The sequence below is a fragment of the Rhineura floridana genome, chromosome 2 (assembly GCF_030035675.1).
Source record: "Rhineura floridana isolate rRhiFlo1 chromosome 2, rRhiFlo1.hap2, whole genome shotgun sequence".
NCBI classification, from domain to species: Eukaryota; Metazoa; Chordata; class Lepidosauria; order Squamata; family Rhineuridae; genus Rhineura; species Rhineura floridana.
The window spans coordinates 118,236,232-118,256,516 of record NC_084481.1 but is presented as its reverse complement, the minus strand read 5'-3'; positions in this window follow the sequence as shown (position 1 = coordinate 118,256,516).

Sequence of the window (20,285 nt, the reverse complement as noted above, 5' to 3'; positions counted from 1 at the left end):
TTGTATGATAATACAAACAAAAAAGCCATCTGGAGAAAAAAAATGTATGGCATTTAGTTCATCAATGCTTCTGAAGTCTGATTGTACAATTCTTTTAAGGAAAAGTACAAAGAAAGGGCAAACTCCGTATGTTGTTGCTATGGTTATTATTTATTTTTGAATTAAGGCATTTTAAATGACATAGTTTTCCAATTAACCAGCCAAGTAAAAGGGATGGGAGAGATGTGGTTTCATGGTTCAGGTCATACTGAATCGCTGCCTTGAGAGCAGTAAAAAACAACAACACTACTTGAAGCACTTGCAATGTGTATAAAGATTGATAATAGTGGAAAACTTCCTACAACTGTCCAAACCTACCATGGGGAGAAGAGCAAATGTGATGACTTTCCTAACCGTTCTTACCTACCATATGGAATGCTGAATATTTATGTCTGTGGCTAGGGATAGGGTAGTAGTTTTGACAGAAAGGCAGCTGCTTTCTTTGGTGTGTCCCAATGAGTAGTTTGCAATAAAACTGCACTAGAATACTCATCAGCTTGTTGCGTTTGTTCCTGCATTTTCCTGCTACAACTGCCCTTTTTTTGTGGGGGCTTGACACGAAAAGCCAAATGTTAAGAACATAAGAAAAGCCAGCTACAGGAACAAACACAGCTGTCTTATACTGAACCAGACCATTAGTCCATGTAGCTCAATGCTGTCTACACTGGCTGGCTCTCCAGGGTTTATTTATTTATTTATTATTTGATTTATATCCTGCCCTTCCTCCCAGCAGGAGCCCAGGGGGTCAAATAGAAATGCTAGAAACACTTTAAAACATCATAAAAAACCTTAAAATACATTAAAACAAAACAACGTTAAAAACATTTTTTTTAAAAAAAGCTTTAAAAACATCTTTTTTTAAAAAAAAAAAGGGGGGGTTAAAACATATTATTAAGGAAAACATATTAAAAGCAATACTAACACAGACGCAGACTGGGATAGGTCTCAACTTAAAAGGCTTGTTGAAAGAGGAAAGTCTTCAAAAGACGCCGAAAAGATAACAGAGATGGCGCCTTCCTAATATTTAAGGGGAGGGAATTCCACAGGGTAGGTGCCACCACACTAAAGGTCCGTTTCCTATATTGTGCAGAACGAACCTCCTGATAAGATGCATAGCGCAGTGATTGACTGGGTATATAATGAGCAAGATGGTCTTTCAGGTATCCTGGTCCCGAGCTGTATAGGGCTTTGTACACCAAAAACTAGAACCCTGAACTTGGCCCGGTAGCAAATGGGTAGCCAGTGCAATTATTTCAGCAGCAGGGTGACATGTTGGCGATACTCTGCCCAGTGCCGCATCTTGCACCAGCTGCAGCTTCCGGACCTACCTCAAGGGCAGCCCCACATAGAGTGCATTACAGTAATCCAGCCTGGAGATTACCAGTGTGTGGACAACAGTGGTCAGGCTATCCCGGTCCAGAAACAGCCGCAGCTGTCTTATCATCCGAAGCTGATAAAAGGCACTCCTAGACACAGAGGTCACCTGGGCGTCAACAAAGATGGATCCAGGTGCACCCCCAGACTACGGACCTGCTCTTTCAGAGGGAGTACAACCCCATCCAAAGCAGGCAACTGACCAATTATCTGAACTGGGGAACCACCAAACCACAGCACCTCAGTCTTGCTAGGATTCAGACTCAGGGTTCCAGAGAAGAGTCTCTCCCAGCCCTATCTGGAGATGCAGGGATTGAACCGGGGACCTTCTGCATACAAAGAAGATGCTCTACCACTGGGCTACCACCAGATGCCTATGGAAAGCCCTCTCCCACTGTTGTTCAGTGATTGATGTTCAGAGGAATGCCACCTCTGATCCTGGAGGTAGTACATAGCCATCATGACTAGTAGCCATTGATAGCCCTATCCTCCATAAATTTGTCTAATCCCCATTATTGCATTATGTGGCAGTGAATTACATGGGACACACACAACGCTAGGTACTATTGTAATCCACATGATTCCTGAATGCTCTGGGGGAGTTCCCAATAGATAGAGCAGGTGACCCTGTTGAAGCCCTTGTCTCACTTTGGAACAGTGAGGTGCATCAGGCTCTTCAAACTGTTGCCCCAACTGCCCTCTCCGGCATTGTGGAGCCTGGTTTGCACCTTGGTACACCAGTGAGCTAAGGGCAATGAAATAGGCTGGACAACGGCTTGAGTGCAAGTGGCGAGAGACGTGCTGTGAGGTGGATTGAGCACAAGTAAAACATCATAACCATGCCTACTGTGCAGTGGTGGGGCAGCGAAGAAGGCTCGCTTGTCTGCTGCCATCGCATCCTCAAGCCATCCAGTGGAGCTTTTCCATATTGTCAGGGGTCTGTTGACATTGACTCCAGGAAATGGAGTTTTAGACTCTTCAGAGGCTCACTGTGAATTGTTTGTAAGGCACTTTGAGAGCAAAGTTGCTCATCTACATATCAATCTTGATGCCTCATCCACATCTACTTTAGTCGCCAGTGAAGTATCCAGTGCAACATCTGCTGCAACTTCTTGGGAAAGGTTTCAGTTGATGTGGACTAGGTGCTTGCGACAATGCAGCCAGCAACATATCCTCTCAGTCCTTTCCCTTCTTTACTTATTAAAGCTTGCCGAGGGGGTTTAACCAAGTTGATCCAGGGTGTGGTCAATGCATCATTGCGGGAGGGAGTGGTTCCAGACACCCTGAAAGAGGCAGTGATCCGATAACTCCTGAAAAAGCCCACTGGACACATTGGTTTGCGAAAGCTGCCGTACGGTCGAAAATACCTGCTTTTTCGGGAAGGTGATTGAGAGGGTTGTGTCACAGCAATTGCAAGTACTCTTGGATGAAACAGATTATCTTGACCCATTCCAGTCTGGGTTCAGGCCTGGTTATGGGACTGGATTGGCTTTGGTCACTCTGATGGATGACATTTATCAGGAGAAGGACAGGGGGAGTGTGACCCTGTTATTCTTACTTGATCTCTCAGTGGCTTTTGATGCTATTGACCATGGTATCCTTCTGGGCCAACTTGGTGAGATGGGTACTGGAGGCACTGTTTTACAGTGGTCGTTTTCAGAGAATAGCATTGGGTGATTGTCTTTTGGCCCCCTGGCACTTGTGCTGTGGAATGCCACAGGGTACCATCTTGTCCCCCATGCTGTCGAACATCTATATGAAGCCCTTAGGAGTGGTCATCAGATTTGGGGTGAGGTTTCAGCAGTATGTTTCTGATAGCCAGTTCTATTTCTCTGAAACATCTGAATTGGGAGAGGCCATGCAAGCCCTAGACTGCTGCCTGGACTCAGTGATGGGCTGGATAAGGGCCAATAAACTGAGTCTGAATCCTAGCAAGACAGAGATGCTGTGGGTTGGTGGTTCCCGGGTTCAGATAATTGGTCAGTTGCCTGATTTGGATGGGGTTGTACTCCCTCTGAAAGTGCAGGTCCATAGTCTGGGGGTGCTCCTGGATCCATTTTTGTCTCTAGAGGCCCAGGTGGACTAGGAGTGCCTTTTGCCAGCTTTGGCTGGTAAGACAACTGTGGCCGTTTCTGGACCAGGATAGCCTGACCACTGTTGTCCATGCACTGGTAACCTCCAGGCTGGATTACTGTAATGCACTTTATGTGGGGCTGCCCTTGAGGTGGTTCCAGAAGCTGCAGCTGGTACAAAATGCGGTGGTGAGACTGTTCACTGGGGCAGGGTATTGCCAACATGTCACCCTGCTGCTGAAAGAATTGCACTGGCTACCTATTAGCTACTGGGCTAAGTTCAAGGTTCTAGTTTTGGTGTACAAAGCCTTATGCAGCTTGGGACCAGGATACCTGAAAGACTGTCTTATCCCATATATACCCAGTCAATCACTGCGCTCTGCAGGTGAGGGCCTCCTGCAGATTCCATCTTATCAGGAGGTCCATTCTGCACAACATAGGAAATGGACCTTTAGTGTAGTGGCACCTCCCCTTTAGAATTCCCTCCCTTTAAATATTAGACAGTCACCATCTCTGTTATGGGTGCCATTGGTTTTAGCTATGGGTGGGTTCGGTTTCGTTTTATATTGTAGTTCTTGGGTTTTTATGTAGTTTGTATGTTGTATTTTACTTTATCTTGTACGCTGCCTAGAGTGGCCGCTTGTGCGGCCAGATAGGCGGCCTAGAAATAAAATTTATTATTATTATTATTATTATTATTATTATCTTCTTGGTGCCTACTGAAGACCTTCCTCTTTCAACAAGCCTTTTAAGTAGAGACCTTATCCCAGTCTGCAGCTGTGTTGGAATTGCTTTTTAATAAGTTTTTAAACCTTTTAAAAAATATATATGTTTTTAAAGCTTTTTTAAATGGATGGGGTTTTGTTTTAATATGTTTTTCATGGTTGTTTTGTTTTAATATATTTTAAAGTCTGTTTTATGATGTGTTGAAGTGTTTTAGTGCTTTAGTTTGCTGCCCTGGGCAATCCTTTGAGGATTCTCTGTTTAAGTTAGGTTTGCATAAGTATTATGACACATTTTGTTATTTTAGACAAATACTAGGAAAAAAACAAACAGGATCCACCTTCAGCTCTTGCTCCCTAAGCCTAAATGATTTTCTGTGAGATTTGCAGAAGGCTGTATCTGACCAGTACTCAAGGCCAGCACCAGCCTGCCCTGGGCCCCAGCACCCACCTACATGCCCCACCTACCTTTCCTTTAAACAGTCATGGCTTCCCCCAAAGAATCCTGGAAACAGTAGCTTGTGAAGGGTGCTAAGAGTTGTTAGGAGATTCCTATTCTCCTCACAGAGCTACAATTCCCCAAGTAGTTTAACAATAAGTCAGTCTCTCTTCCCAGAGAACTCTGGGAATTGTAAGGGAATAGGAGTCTCCTAACAACTCTCAGCAACCTTCACAAACTACACTTCCCAGGATTCTTTGGGGGAAGCCATGACTATTTAAAGTGGAATAATAGTGGAATAAATTTATAGCATGGATGTGGTCTAGGTAGTGGATAGGTGATGATGCCTTTGAAAGTGGTAACTTAATTATATGTTTACTCATGATTCTTTAATATGCAGTGCAACCTTCTTATAATAGGCTCATTATTGTGCACTGTTTTTTTTTACTGATGCAACCAGGGTCTGTTTTAAATGTGGTTCTTTAACATTCTAACCCCTTCTAAAGCTGCACTCCTTTTTTCTCTTACATTAAAAGTTGAGTATCTTTCGTCCCTCCATCAGCTCAACCCAGGTTCTGCATGAACTACTAGGACTGGGGAGAGGAATAACTAGTGGAGGAAGGTTACTAATAGTGATGATTTGTGCGAATGAAAGGGTAATTCTATACACATCTACTGAGAAGTTAAATCCCATAGAGTTCAGTTAGGCTTCCTCCCATGTTCCAGCCTGAGCAATTTGAAATTAACTTTTGTTTTCCATTGTCAGCTCAAACGCAATATTTCTACATGGGATTTATTCACACATTCAGATGTCAAACATCAAGTTGAAGCTATGTTGGTCAATCAGAAAAAAATGTAAAAATCAGAGTTGGGCAATAGTTCTATTAGGACCAGCCAAAATATCACAAACTAGTGAGCAAGCGATGATGAGAAATGACATGATTTCCAAGCATGCCTGAACTCGCCATCATTAATATTGTCTAGCCTGAGAAAAAGTTCATAAGGAGTTTCTTCTGCACTTGCATAGGTTAATTTCCCAGTTATACTGTGAAAATGTAAGGTGATTTTTTTTTAAAAAAATGGAATGTTCTACAAGTTTTGAGTAAGCTGAGTAGGTTAAATGATGCTCCAGATAAAATGAAAGTAACTATCAATTTTTTAAAGAAGATATAGGAACAAAGAGATCTTCCGGAGGGCTCACTGTGTTAGTCTATAGCAGCAAAACAAAATAAAGAGAGCTACATAAGCATATTGCCTTTGTCAATAAATCACAACTTAAACTGATTAAAATATGAAAATGTGCGATCTACCTATTTTCCTGCATTCCAATGAGCAATATGGAAAGAATAATTCTCTGGTACTTGTGCTCCATTTTGTGTTAGTGGGATGGTAATGGGTCACACATGAATGATTCTACAGAATAAAGGATAAGATTAGATCACTCACTCTTCTTAATAAAGTGAGCATATTTCCAATGAGGTTTTTTTGTGTCGATTAATCAAGGTTATGTATCTAGGGCTATCTTCTTTTCCTTTTTAAATATGCCTCATTCAAAGTCCCGAAAATGTGGTTAAGCAATGACAGTTCATGCTGTGGATAGCTGTTCCCAACTATTGTCCAGAAATTAACTTGCAGTCACACATGAAAAAAATCATAGCAGCTTCCCTTCCATAACAAATATCAGCTGGGAAAGGTTATTTTCACTGATGATAGTAGTGGAAGTGAAGAGTTAACCCTCCTCTCCCTCTCCCTGCCATGATCCTAATCCAAAGAGGAGACCCTACAACAGCTTTTTAAAAAAGATATTCAAATAGAATCACACATTTACCACATTGTTTAATTTGACCCTTAATGAGCACACAATAATTCCACTGGTCATTATAGAGGTGAAAAGTTTGTAGCATCTATTATGTGACCACTGAGCTCCATTTCTTAGATCTGAAGTGAAACATTTACACAATTTAAAAAGTCACTGAATCCAATTTAACCCCTGGCATTTGCCTGGTAGCCACCTCTTTCTTGGTAATCTGGGATCCACACAGATGAGCACAATCTTCTTTTATTTCTCATGATGATTTCTTTGCACAGCTCAGATTCATTCTGTCTTGGCTCAACATGTGGTAAAGACTGATGATTGTCCTTTTCTGCTTTTCTGACAAGGAATGGGAGTTGTGCCAAATACGGATCAACTAAAGCAGACATTTCTAGATGATCTCTTTGGGGACAGCCTCATCTGTCAACTTTTCCATTATATAATGATTTAAGCTGTTCACTTCTAGCATCTGACCAAAGTCAAAAGAAAGGAGTAAATGTATCCACTGTCTCTCTGATTAGCTAAAGAAAGACGTATGATGACTTGATATCATTTTCTTCATGCCATATACAATCTGCTGGAATTAATTACAGACCACCATCAATTCTCTGCCAAAGTGACCCGGATGACTAAGGAGTCTCTTGCGTTTAATAAAATACAATTAAATTAAGATGAATGCTTTGGGCCAAATTTTTTTGCTGGTGTGACTGGACAGAGAATGAATGAAGCTATTAGAGCTTCAATATTTACCTCACCAGAAAATCTGGCCTAGGCTATGATCTATATTTTAAATGACAAAAGCTCCAACTCAGGATTTTATCCAGATTGCTATTTTAATGTCCATGCTAAAAGCCAAGGAATGTGGGAAGTAACTCATTTTCACCCCTGGAATGGTACTACCAACTCAGAGGAAATAGAATAGCAATGGTTTTTGACCAAAGTTCTGAGAATGGAAGCCAAGAGATATTCCCACAGTGAGACAGATAGGCTGGATCATTTGCAACCAAAGCACATTGCAAAGGACAAGTAACATTACCAACTGCAAGCATTAACATCCTCACATAAAATATTTGAACAGTGTTTAGTTGTGTAAAAGCCAAGTTTGCCAAGAACCTGGGTAGAAAATGAAGCCACACAGAATAAAATTGAAGGCATACTATTGTTAAGGGAAGTAGGCACTTCATTGTTACTCAGGGAGCTTAGAGAAATCAAACACTATAGCTACCAAGCTTTGATAAAAGCATATGATATTTTGCTTGAAAATGCTACATTCAAATCTTATAAGGAACAGAGCACTACTTGGGGAATCTGAAAGCCCAGGATGGTGTGGCTGGGTGTGCATCCATTGCTTATGTCCACATGCTGTCTTATTTTTCTCACCCTCCAATACCTACTCAGAAGTGTATATAGGATATACAGCACCCTAAATAGGTATAGGGTTGCCACCTACATCCATCAGCCCCTACTGGAAGTGAGATGCACCAATAATGGGAACCCCAAAAAGGAACTGGAAGCAGAAGCAAAATAAATGGGGCAGAAAAGGAAGGGGTTCAGACCCTACTGCTCTTTCTTCAGGAAAATCTAAGATCAATTTTATAAAATCAATTTTAGATTTATTTTAGATTTCCTTGAAGGACCAGTAGGGTCCAAAATGCATTGGATCAAATAAACCTCTTTCTTGCTACCCTTTTTTTCCTGCTTCCAGCTCCTTCTGGAAGCTAATCAGGAAGTTCTATGTAGAATTTACAGAATCTTTTTTTTCTGTCCTTGTGATAGTCAAAGGTCTGAAACTAGGTGCAGTTCACACAGAACACTAAGTCAAACTATGGCTAAGCATGAACGAGCAAGCTTGTGGGTTCACCCAGCAAAAACCATGGCTGCTTTGCTCCTTGCCTGGTCCTGCTGCTACACCATCCAGAGACAAGCCATGGTATGGCTTAGCATTACATTCAAATCCAGGCTCATGGTTTGTCTTGTTCCAGATAAATCATGAGCTCTAGTCAAGGTTTGTTCTTAGCTTATCCACCTGGGCAGCACAGCAACGGCAAGACTGGGAGAGGTGTGAGTACCTGCATGCTCACTTTTTCACACTTAGCCACAAAGGGGAACTCACTGTGCCTTGTGCACAGAAGGTTCCAGGTTCAATCCCCGGCATCTCCAAGAAGGGCAGGGAGAGAGACTACTGTCTGAAAATTTGGAGAGCCACTGCCAGTCAGTGTAGACAATACTGAGTTAAATGGACCAATGTAAGGCAGCTTCCTTGGCTTAGGAAACTAGGGCAAAAATTCCATGGGGGAATTTCCAGTGCAGAGGACATAGGATTTGTGTACCTCTATTCCTACCCATGCTCTTTCTTCAGTTTAGTTTTTCCTTTCTTTTTTTTTTTTGAGGTTGTGATTACATTTGTAGCATTTTTTTTGTAATAATTTTTATTATTCAAATTTTCATAAAACAAACACAACAAAATCAAACAACAAAAACAATACAACAAAAATAAAAAGAAGAACTTGACTTCCGATTTGTTACAGATCAGCTATAAGTATATAATATATATCAAACCTGTCCCCTAAAACATACGAAATTCACTTTTTTCCATAGTCTATCTTAATTAATCGTCAAATCCCATTATCATCATTTCATTTTTTTCTTTCAACAAAAAATCCAAAAGAGGCTTCCATTCCTTAAGAAATGTATCTGTCGATTTTTCTCTGAGAAGGCATGTCAATTTGTCCATCTCAACTAAGTCCATTAATTTCAATAGCCATTCTTCCATTGTTGGTATTAATTCCATTTTCCACTTTTGTGCATATAATAATCTTGCTGCCGTAATCATATATAATATTATTCTTCCATATTTCTTTTCCTTTTGTTTATCCATAATACCCAATAAAAAAATTTCTGGCTTTGACTGAATATTTATCTTTAAGATTTTTTGCATCATTCTACCTATCTGTGCCCAAAATAATTTTGCCTGTTTACACGACCACCACATATGATAAAAAGATCCTTCTTGTTGTTTACATTTCCAACATACATTAGAAACATTACTATACATTTTTGACAACTTTTCTGGAGTCATGTACCAACGATACATCATTTTATAAAAATTTTCTTTAAGATTATAGCATAATGTAAATTTCAAACCTTTTTTCCACATGTTTTCCCATTGATCCATTTGTATATTATAACCAATTTTTTTTGCCCACTTGACCATACACTCTTTTACTTGTTCTTCTTCCATGTCCATTTTCAATAAAAATTTATACATTTTTGCAATTATACATTCATCATTTGTACACAAACCTATTTCAAAATCAGATTTATTTATTTCAAACCCGTACATTTTCTTATCCATTTTGTATCTTTCTAACAATTGTAAATAGGCAAACCATTGAGAACTATATCCTTCCTTTATTAGTTGTTCTCTCTCTTTCATTATATATTCTCCATGTACATTTTCTAATAGTTCTTGGTAAGTTAACCATTTCTCTTTTCCAGCCATTTCTCTTCTATAAAATGCTTCTTGACTTGAAACACATAGTGGTATTTTCAAAAAAACCCTTGTTTTGTATTTATTCCATATTTTCAACAAAGGACGTCTTATAAAATGATTATTAAAATCCACATTAACTTTTACTTTATCATACCATAGATATCCATGCCATCCCCACTTCAGGTTGTGACCCTCCAAATCCAATAATCTTTTGTTCCTCAATACAATCTATTCCTTTATCCAGACTAAGCAACAAGCAGCAAAATAAAGTCTCAAATTTGGTAATCCCAGTCCTCCTCTTTCTTTGGCGTCTTGTAATAATTTAAATTTAACTCTTGGTTTTTTCCCCTGCCAAACAAATTTAGAAATATATTTTTGCCATTGTTTAAAAGGTAAATCAGAGGATATTACAGGTATTGTTTGAAATAGAAACATCATTCTCGGCAATACATTCATTTTTATTACAGATATTCTACCCATTAATGACAACTGTAATTTATCCCATCTTAACAAATCTTTCTTAATCTCTGTCCATAATTTTTCATAATTATTATGAAACAACTTTGAATTTTTATTTGTCATAATAATACCTAAATATTTCACCTTTTCTTCTATTTTAAAATCTGTCTTCTCCATTAACTCTTTTTGATCCCTTAAAAATAAATTTTTCACCAACATCTTTGTTTTTTGGTTGTTGATCTTAAATCCTGCTAATGGTCCAAATTCTTTTAATTTATCCATCAATACTTTGATTCCTTCCAAGGGATTTTCTAATATAATTATCAAGTCGTCAGCAAATGCTCTCAGTTTATATTCCTCTTTTTTTATCTTTATTCCCGAAATCCTTTTGTCTTGCCTTATGTCTCTAAGCAGCACTTCTAGAACCAAAATAAATAAAAGAGGGGACAGTGGACATCCCTGTCTTGTACCCTTTTGTATTTCACATGAGTCCGTTAAATCCCCATTGACAATTATCTGTGCCTTCTGTGATGTATAAATCGATCTGATCCATTTTATAAAATTATCTCCAAAATCCATTTGCTCTAGAACCTTAAACATAAATTTCCAATTCAAATTATCAAATGCTTTCTCAGCATCCAAGAAAATCAAAGCTGCTTGTATGTCATTTCGTTGTTCTAGATATTCCAACACATTCAAAACATTCCTGACGTTATCACGTAGTTGTCTTTTAGGTAAAAACCCCGCTTGATCTTCCTGAATAAATTGTTGCAATATTATTTTCATTCTTTCTGCCAAAATCATTGTAAAAATTTTATAGTCATTATTCAATAAAGATATTGGCCGATAATTTTTTGTTTTAGTTAGGTCCTGCTCCTCTTTCGGTATTAATGTTATATTAGCATTTTTCCAACTATCCGGTATCTTCCCCTCTTGCAAAATTAAATTCATTGTACATTGTAAAGGTAACAAGAGTTCCTCCTCCAAACATTTGTAATACGCTGCCAATAATCCATCCGGTCCTGGTGCCTTTCCTAGTTTAATTTTACTTATTGCATCAGATATTTCTCTTAACGTAATAGGACCATTAATAGCTTGTCTCTGAAAATCTGTGATTTTAGGCAAATTCTGTTTAGATATATACTCTTCTATTTTTTCAGAAGGAATTTCCTGACATTTGTACAACATTGAATAATATTGATGAAAAGCTTTTTGGATTTTTACATTTTCTGTCAACATCTCTTCTCCTTCTTGTATCTTTAAAATGAGATTTTAAAAGAGGAAGAATTGAAAAAGAATCCTACTAAAGTTTTCATTATAAATCAAATTAAAATGTTACAGAAACAAGTGTCAATGTTGACAGTTAGAGAAATTGAAAGGAAATTAAATTTTGCTAAACAAAGGACTTTTGAATTTGCAAATAAACCGGGGAAATGGTTAGCATATAAATTAAGAAAAGAACGACAGTTTAGTTTTTCCTTTCCACCACCCCACATTGCTGTTGCTGCTATTATTATTTTAGTAGTAGTAGTAGTAGTAGCAGTAGTAACAATAATATACAGAAACACAATATGTTTCAACTGTGCTTTATTATTGAGTAGATGGTGCTCAGATGAGTAGATGGTAGACAGAAGAGTTAAACTAAATATTCTTCTGAGCCATACCAAATCTAAGATGTTACTATCTGATGCCAGATCTGTGTCCCAGATCAAGACATTTGATGACTAATAATCGCCCTGCTGTGTAATGTAGTTCCAATCTTACATCATTTCTCAAACCTTAATACTCCATTTTAAAACCAGTTCTATAGCCTGAACCTTAATCCTGCAGACCTGCAGCAAATTCAGCAAAATGCATCACTCATTTTTGCCTTTCCCAATATTCAGGGACGACAGCCTTAAACAACCTGATTTTCAAAGTGAACAAAATCATAAAAGGGTTCAGAGAGCTGTAATTTTAAGTGGATAAGACAGAATAAAATCTTCCTTTACTTGTGACATTGCATAGTCAATTACCAGTCTCAGAAGTAATTTCAACTGACACAGTATTTAACGTAGCGATCCCATGCTGTAAGAATCATTGCTCCCAGTTGGAATGGCTTCAAAAACAACCCACCAAGATATTAGTTTTCATTTCACTTTTGGTCCCATGTGTCTAATCATAAGAACTGAACAGTATGTCATGTACAAAACATTGACTGGATGTTAAAGTTGTGACACTAAATGACAAAAGGAAGGATATGCACAGCTACCCAGGAAATGTACCATACTGGATATTTTCCAATGCAATGCCAGAGTAAATTAAATCCTTTTAGAAGGTGATCAATGTAATCCTAGTTTGTTTTATTTTCCATCTTCCTGGATTGTTTTAATAAAGGCGAGTCCTCAAACAGAACAGGGTCTTCTGGAGCATATTCCTTAGGTGTGGAGGGAGGGAGTAGTGAGTGTGAGTGGAATTTGAGTGGTCTTCAACAGATTATCAAGTTACAGTACCCATTTTCACACAGTTGGAAACCATGTATAATTACCATGTGGAGAGATGGGCTGGGAGTGTGCCTTCTGTTTTCACCCACACCATCACATGTTCCTCAGGTTTCTGCATACAGAGTCTTCGTGCAAATAATTTGTGCACATGTAGGTTCTGTAGACACAAACTGAGAGATGCTGCAAAAAACAGGAGAGTGCCTACATGCATACAACATGTATGTACATGGAATCTCTGCACACAAAGCCAACATGGGGTCTTAATCCAGACAAGACTGAGATACTCTTGGTGGGTGGTGGGTGGCTTGCTCTAGATGGGTCACATTGCCTCTGAATGAGAGGGTTGTAGTTTGGGGGTTGTCTTAGACCCATAGCTGTAACTTGAGGCACAGGTGGCCTCGGTGGCACAGAATGCCTTCCATCATCTTAAGCTAGTGGCCCAACTGTGACCCCTTTGGGACAGGGATAATCTGGCTATAGTAATCTATGCTCTGATAACCTCAAGGCTGGATTATTGCAATGGGCTTTATATGGGGCTGCCTTTGAAAATAATTTGGAAGCTTTAGTTAGTGCTGAATATGGCTGCTCAAGTGTTGACAGATTCAAGATGAAGAGATCATATAACATAAATTATATGATCCAATATAATTGGCTACCTGTATGCTTCCAAGCTCAATTCAAAGTGCTGGTTTTGACCTATAAAGCTCTTTATGGCTCAAAACCCCAATATCTTCTGGAATGCCTCTCCAGATGTAAACCTACCCAGGCCCTTAGATCTTCTTCTGAGAACCTTCTGCAGGTCCCCCCTCTGTGGGATGCTCAGGGGGTGGTGATAACGGACAGGGCCTTTTCAGTTTTGGTTCCCCATCTCTGGAATGTGCTCCCCAGTGTGGTCTACCTGGTGCCTTCATTGACATCTTTTCTGCACTAGGTAAAGACCACTAGACTTTTGATAGAATGATACTGTTTGTTATTAGTGAGCTGCCAAAGCTTTCTGTGGCTGTATGGGGATTGTTGTTGTTTTATTGGTTTGGTTTTTTATGGAATAATGTATTTGTTTTGTTTTAACAGCATTGTAAGTCACTTGGAGACCTTCAAGTAGCAAGTGATTAACAAATGTAATAAACAATGATAATGATGATAATGATAATCTTTGCATAAAGGCAAGGTCAGTAGGGCCTAAGAGGGCTGAAAAGACTAGAATGTAGTAAGAAAATGTATTTGAATTGAAATGCTTGAGCAAGCAATAGGCAAAATTAATTTTCTCAACATCATACCTTCTCATAGCATATCACATAACTTCTATTGACTAGGCATTTTCTAGATGCCAATCTGAACATAAGTGGTGTTTATCAGAGCCACAGGTGCACATTGTTTTACGTTTATATATATAGGGGCTATTTGTAAATTGAAAGAGATAAAATTATTGCACATGTCTTACACCTGGAGGTTTTCAGCTTTGTCCCAAGGCTAACTTTGATGGGAAAAGAATGAGAACACTTTAGTGTAAATACTTCTTTTCAATCTGTATTTTACACAATACAAATGAGATTTGAATTTGTGTATTTTTTCAAAATACTGGATTTCAAAATCTAAGGAAAAGGGAACTGTAAAATTGAATAGTAATTTATCTCACATTGTATCCCTTCAAAATCCTCAAAAAGCCCCCTATTAAAGACTGAAATATGTAAATCTGTGTAAAGTTCACAACTTAAAACTCAGATAGTAAATCCACTACCTCTGCAATCCTAACCCCACTTACATGGGAGTTGGTGCCATTGAATTCAGTAGGAGTAGACATAGGTAGATTTGCACTATAAATATACTAAATCACTTTATAACCTTAATATAAACTAGGGCTGCACTAAATACCCATTTTCATTTTCAGATTGAAAGCAAAATATAATCAAGTCTCCATACCTTGTCAAGTCCCAACTGGCAGGCGGACATTAAACAGACATGGGCCCCCAAATGAATGGCCTATGGGATGGGGATATACTATCTCTTCTATGGAAGTTGTACAGAACAAGTATTAGATTGATTTATCCTATCCCTAGTCTATCATATGGATGATATATGGTCTAAAATATGGATTGCTCCCACATCACTGCAAAGGCTTGGAAGAACTGCATAAACATTATGATGGACTAGGAGGACCAGCAGGTAAGAAGATGGCAGTTTTCAAATAGAGGTATAAAGGCTGCAGCCCCAGTGTCATCTGAAGTACCCATTCTAATCATCTTGCCATAGCTGTACTAATGGATTTCCATGGTGTCGTTAACAGCGGGTCCAAGCTTTTGATTTATTGAAGATGTGGCCATCTTCCAGGCCTGCAGACAGATGAGGATGTGCTATATTTGTAGTATCACTGCTTAACACTTAGCGGAGTATCTATAATCATCCCAATCTGGAATAAGAAGAGTTGAAGTGGATAACATTTATTTACTAAGCCCATCAAGTAAGTATTTGTGCAAAATTGTCAGTGATCTGAGCAGAGGACAGAAAAGCAAAATGAATTTTAAAAAAATCACGTTCTTGCTCCTGAGAATTAAAGAAAATGTGCTGTAGATAAGTAGATATCTATATGTAATGAATATTTTTACCAGATTCTATCATAAGGCTCTGTATAAAAGAATAATTCTTTATCCATGTTAACACTCAGTGAACATCATATTCACTTAATGGTACCACAATGGGATCAGCTGTCTTGTCAAGTAAATCTATTGCATCAACACCATGTTTTATCCCTCTTTCTTCAGCTTTGTGCACATAAAAAAATAATATATACAGTCTTCAACAGAATGTTATTTTGTCCATCAGTCACAAATGCATAGTTTCAGCCTCTAGTACCGCAGTACAGTGATATTACTGTACATGGTTGCTTTCAAACTCCATCACAAAGGGGATAGTAAGTTAAAAGATCTTATAAATTAATTCTAAGAAATCAGAAACGTGCATCAGTGGATATTGTTGCTTATGTTATATTTCCAATGTATTCATGCTCTTATCCAATGAAAAGGGCTCTGTTTTTAAAATAAAAAGTCTGATCTTTCTGAAAAAAACTAAAAGATATTGAACATATCTCCTCCATATTTAGATTTCTTGGACTCATTTTCCTAAATTAATTTTCTGGTGAACTGCAGCAAGAGAACATGTGACCTACTCCTGTGACTGTATCATGCAGCAGTATTAGAAGAGGTTTTATTCAAATGACCCCCTTCTCATGTTCAATGAACACATGAAGGAGTAGTAGAAATGTGCCTGTTGTCCACACCCTTTACATACCAGTGCACCCACTGGTCACAACCGTTGGCAGCCATACATTTGGTGTCAGTAATAAAGGGACTATACATACATATAGCTGTATATGTGTAGGGCTTTCCCACCTATTGGGAATCTTTATCGGCCAAGATTCCTGATCAGTTGAGAAAGCCCAATGTGCATACCACTATATGGATTTTTTGTTAACAATGCACAGCTGCCAGGGTTTGTAGTTATTGAGTACATCAGTGTTTAAGAGGCAAGGCAGTAGATCCATTCCCACTATTCCTGGATGATCATGTCTGAACACTCCCACAGTAAAGTTTGAATCTCCATGTTTGGCCACAGTTTGTTTATATGACCATGGTAAAATTTACTTCTCAGTTTCACAAAACCAGTGTGAGCTCGGAATAGCTTGGCTTTACTTGGTGCCAAATTATGCAGAGTCTGTGAGTGTGAACTTGCAATAGAAAAAAACAGGAAATTGCAATAATTAAGAGAAAGTAACTTTGGCTTTGATCCAGTTCATAAATTATGAATTAGCTCTTATGTGAGCAAATAACTGGTCATGCAGATAACCTGTTCATGTGAGCAATGTAACATTCACTTCCTTCCCATGTTCCTCAAGGGGAGGCTCCATGCAATTAAAGAGGCAACAGGACCTCCTCAGCACACACACACACACTCCCAGAAATCCACCTTGTCTACAGTCCTCAATATTTTTTTGTCCAAGTGCTACCACTTCAATATCACTTAGAGCCATTGGTGAGAGTGCTGATGCCACCACCAACAAGTCTCACACCATTCCATTGACATGCTACATACACTGCTGTCAAATACCCTTCCCCTCTCCACTTCTGCCACCAGCGTATGTGTGGGCAGCAAAAACTGGAGTGGGCCATTTTTGTTCAGCCTTAAATTTATCTTTTGCTCTAGGAAGAAACCTCATGTTCAAAATGCACTGGGATTTTTTTCTTGGCAATAAAATATTCTGGCTTCTACATCTCTTTGAAGAATTTGACAAAGTAATGCATTTAAGGGGTGGAGAACTTGCCACAGGGATGCTGATATCTGTCACAAGTGGAGCATCTCAGCCAGTTGCATTTTGCCGCCTACAGCAAACGTACTCATGGAATCTTTTACTTAGACTTCATGTGATCCTTTGACATTACAGTAATCACACAAGCCCTACCAGGCTATTTCACAAAGACTCATCTTCAAGATGCCACCAGTGTAGAAGTGATTAAAATGAGGTTTATGTGCTACATTATACCATCCAAAGCAATAAAAAAATACTTCCTTAATTTTGTCTTCTGACCTCTTATTTTCCTCTCAATTTTAACTCTACTAACAGTGTTTAAATAAAATAATCATAGTAAGAGCAACTTTAATAATATGAATGTTTGATTAAACTGCTCATGATCTGCATCTAAAATAAAAGATCAAGTGAAAAATTAAAAGCATAATATCCTTGCTAATGAAATCAGTTCTTTTTGTGGAATCTTTGGCCATCTCTTTCCGTATTTGCTCTCTAAAATCCCTAATGCAGTCCATTTATTTCAATAAGTTGCAAGTATACATACATTTTATCAATATTATAGATTTCAGTTGTCAGGGTACATTAATTTCAATGTCAACGCTATCCACCAGGTTCCTGGGTTTTGAACAGAATAGCTTGATGTACCAGTAAATAGACATTATTCTTATTCCAGGATGAGTGACTATGCAATGAGCTTTTTTTCTGTCTTCCATATCCTTTCATCTGAGAAGAATGTTTTCCTTTCTGCATCCCTCAGGTGTGAGTTTTAGCATACTCATAGGCACAGGAAAGGCTTGAATAACTCCCAGATTTTTGCTCCTCTTAATACATGTCAAAAATCTTATCCTATACACAGCTCCTTTTCTAGAACGTTGTGTTAAGGAGCTACATCTAGGTTCATCCTCCTTCAGCTAGAGGGAATCACCTTGCATCTGTTAAACTAAGATTATCACCTGATTAGAACATCTGAGATCAAAAATGCTTTACATCAAGTTCAGGCAACAATCTGAATACTCAGTGCTAGAGAGAGAGAGAGAGAGAGAGAGAGAGAGAGAGAGAGAATATGTGGCCTGTATGCTCATCCAGAGCTGCTGACACATCTTGAATGCTTAGAGTTTAAATGCTAAGTTAATATAGAAGTGTAATTGTGGATTTTTAGGCAGGGAGAAAAAGACGTGAGTGGTGAGGCTGTATGTGTGCCTGTATTTGTGCACTGGAGACTGAAAAGTGCATCCAATATTCTGCAGAAATTTACTATCTTTTTTTCCTGTGGAATAAGCTGTATCCTTTATGCTTTTTTAATGACTCTGTTCTGCCTTCCTCCTTTAAGAATCTACATTCAACTTAATGTTTACTCGCTACTTGAGGAAATATTAGCAGGATAAATGGATGCTTGGTAATCGGAAATACATTCTGTCTCAGAACTACCATAGTCAACAATTTCCATGTAATAAATGCTAGCATTTGGGAATAAAATTTGTGAAGAAAAAAACCTGTATTACTAACATGAATACCAAAGAGTCTGACATGATGCTCCAAATTCGTCAAACCATAGTGTCATTTGAATTCGTTTAAAGATAATTATATTGCCTGTGGAAGTCTATGAGATGGGATTAAGGGCTTGTTCACATAGCTCTGAAAGTGGGCTGATTTGGGGCTTCTGACGAAGTGGTTCAATGTATGCCAGCATTTTCCTGCAACCCTATGAACCAATTCTCAGTGTAGAAGCAGATGACAGTAACAATTTTTTGATACCACATTAATTCCTTGTAGAATAAAGGTCAGGAGAAAAGGGGTTATGGTTACCTCCTTCCCCATTAACTACAGAGAAATTAAGAGGAAGAAAAAATCATGTCAATTATATACTCATTTCTTTGAAGAGGCACAGAGGAGGGAAGGGGGTCAAAGCAGATTTTCCAGAAGGAAAAGTTAAACACACATACACACTCAGCACATGCGTCCTTTATTGCCATTGTTTATGGGCCGTAGCTCAGTGGTAGAGCATCTGCTTTGTATGCAGAAGGTTCAGGCTTCAGCATCTCCAGGGAAGCTGGGGGAGACCCATGTCTAAACCCTGGAGAGCCACTGCTAGTTAGTGCAGACAGTACTGAGCTAGAGGGACCAATGGTCTGATTCTGCAGAAGGCAGCTTTCTATGTCCCTATGTCTTCCCACCCACTTAAGCTAGCATGCAGACGTGCAATGCAGTCCTAAGAAAATTTACTCAGAAGCAAATCCCATTGAGTCCCTTAATAAGTGGGGATGAGAATGCAGCCCAAGCTTCTAATTTAGATAAAAGGGAGAAAGGGTGGCACGGGGAAGAATGATGATAGGGTGTTGGGGGGGGAGCTGGGTACAGTTTATCTATGTAATCAGCCAAACAAATGAAAAATTATATATTAAATGCAAGTGAAACATTTCAGAACTCTTTTGTTGCTTTTTAAAATGAAATTCCATAAGTGCATAATGATCGTGCTATTAACAAGCCATCTCAAGATGGATCACAGACTCCTTCAGTGTCCAAGTAGCTCTGCTCTCCAAAAATCTGGCATTTCCCTCCCCCTCCCCAAAATTAAACCAAGTTGACTGTGGAAATGTCCAGAGCTTGCAGGGAGTAAAGGAGAGGGGCAATCTTTATTGAACAGACAGGACTAGCTTTTAATCACAGTGAATTATTTTCCCAGTGTACAACAACTACAGTGATGTTGGGGAGGGATTAAAAACTATTTTCCAGGTAGTTCTCCCTATTACCTAGGAAGGTTCAAAAGGTTCCTCTCCCTGCAGTCCCTCCTGTGCTGCTCAGCTGAGTAGCGAATAGCTGACAGTGAGGAAAAGGAGTCTAGACTGCAGATACCTTAATCTTTCCTCTTGATTTGGGCTACTCAGCGGAACAGTACATTTGAACCACATAAGATTAGGCAGTGGGCCAGAAGACATCCTACTGAAACAAATCAAAGGTCTATTTGGTCTTTGGTCTTGCTTTCACAGTGTCCAACCAGATGCATTTAAGTAGCCCACAAGCAGAATACGAACACAATAGCTGTCTTTTGCTCCCCTCTCCCAGTTGCTAGCATTTAGCAGGGGTGTATCAT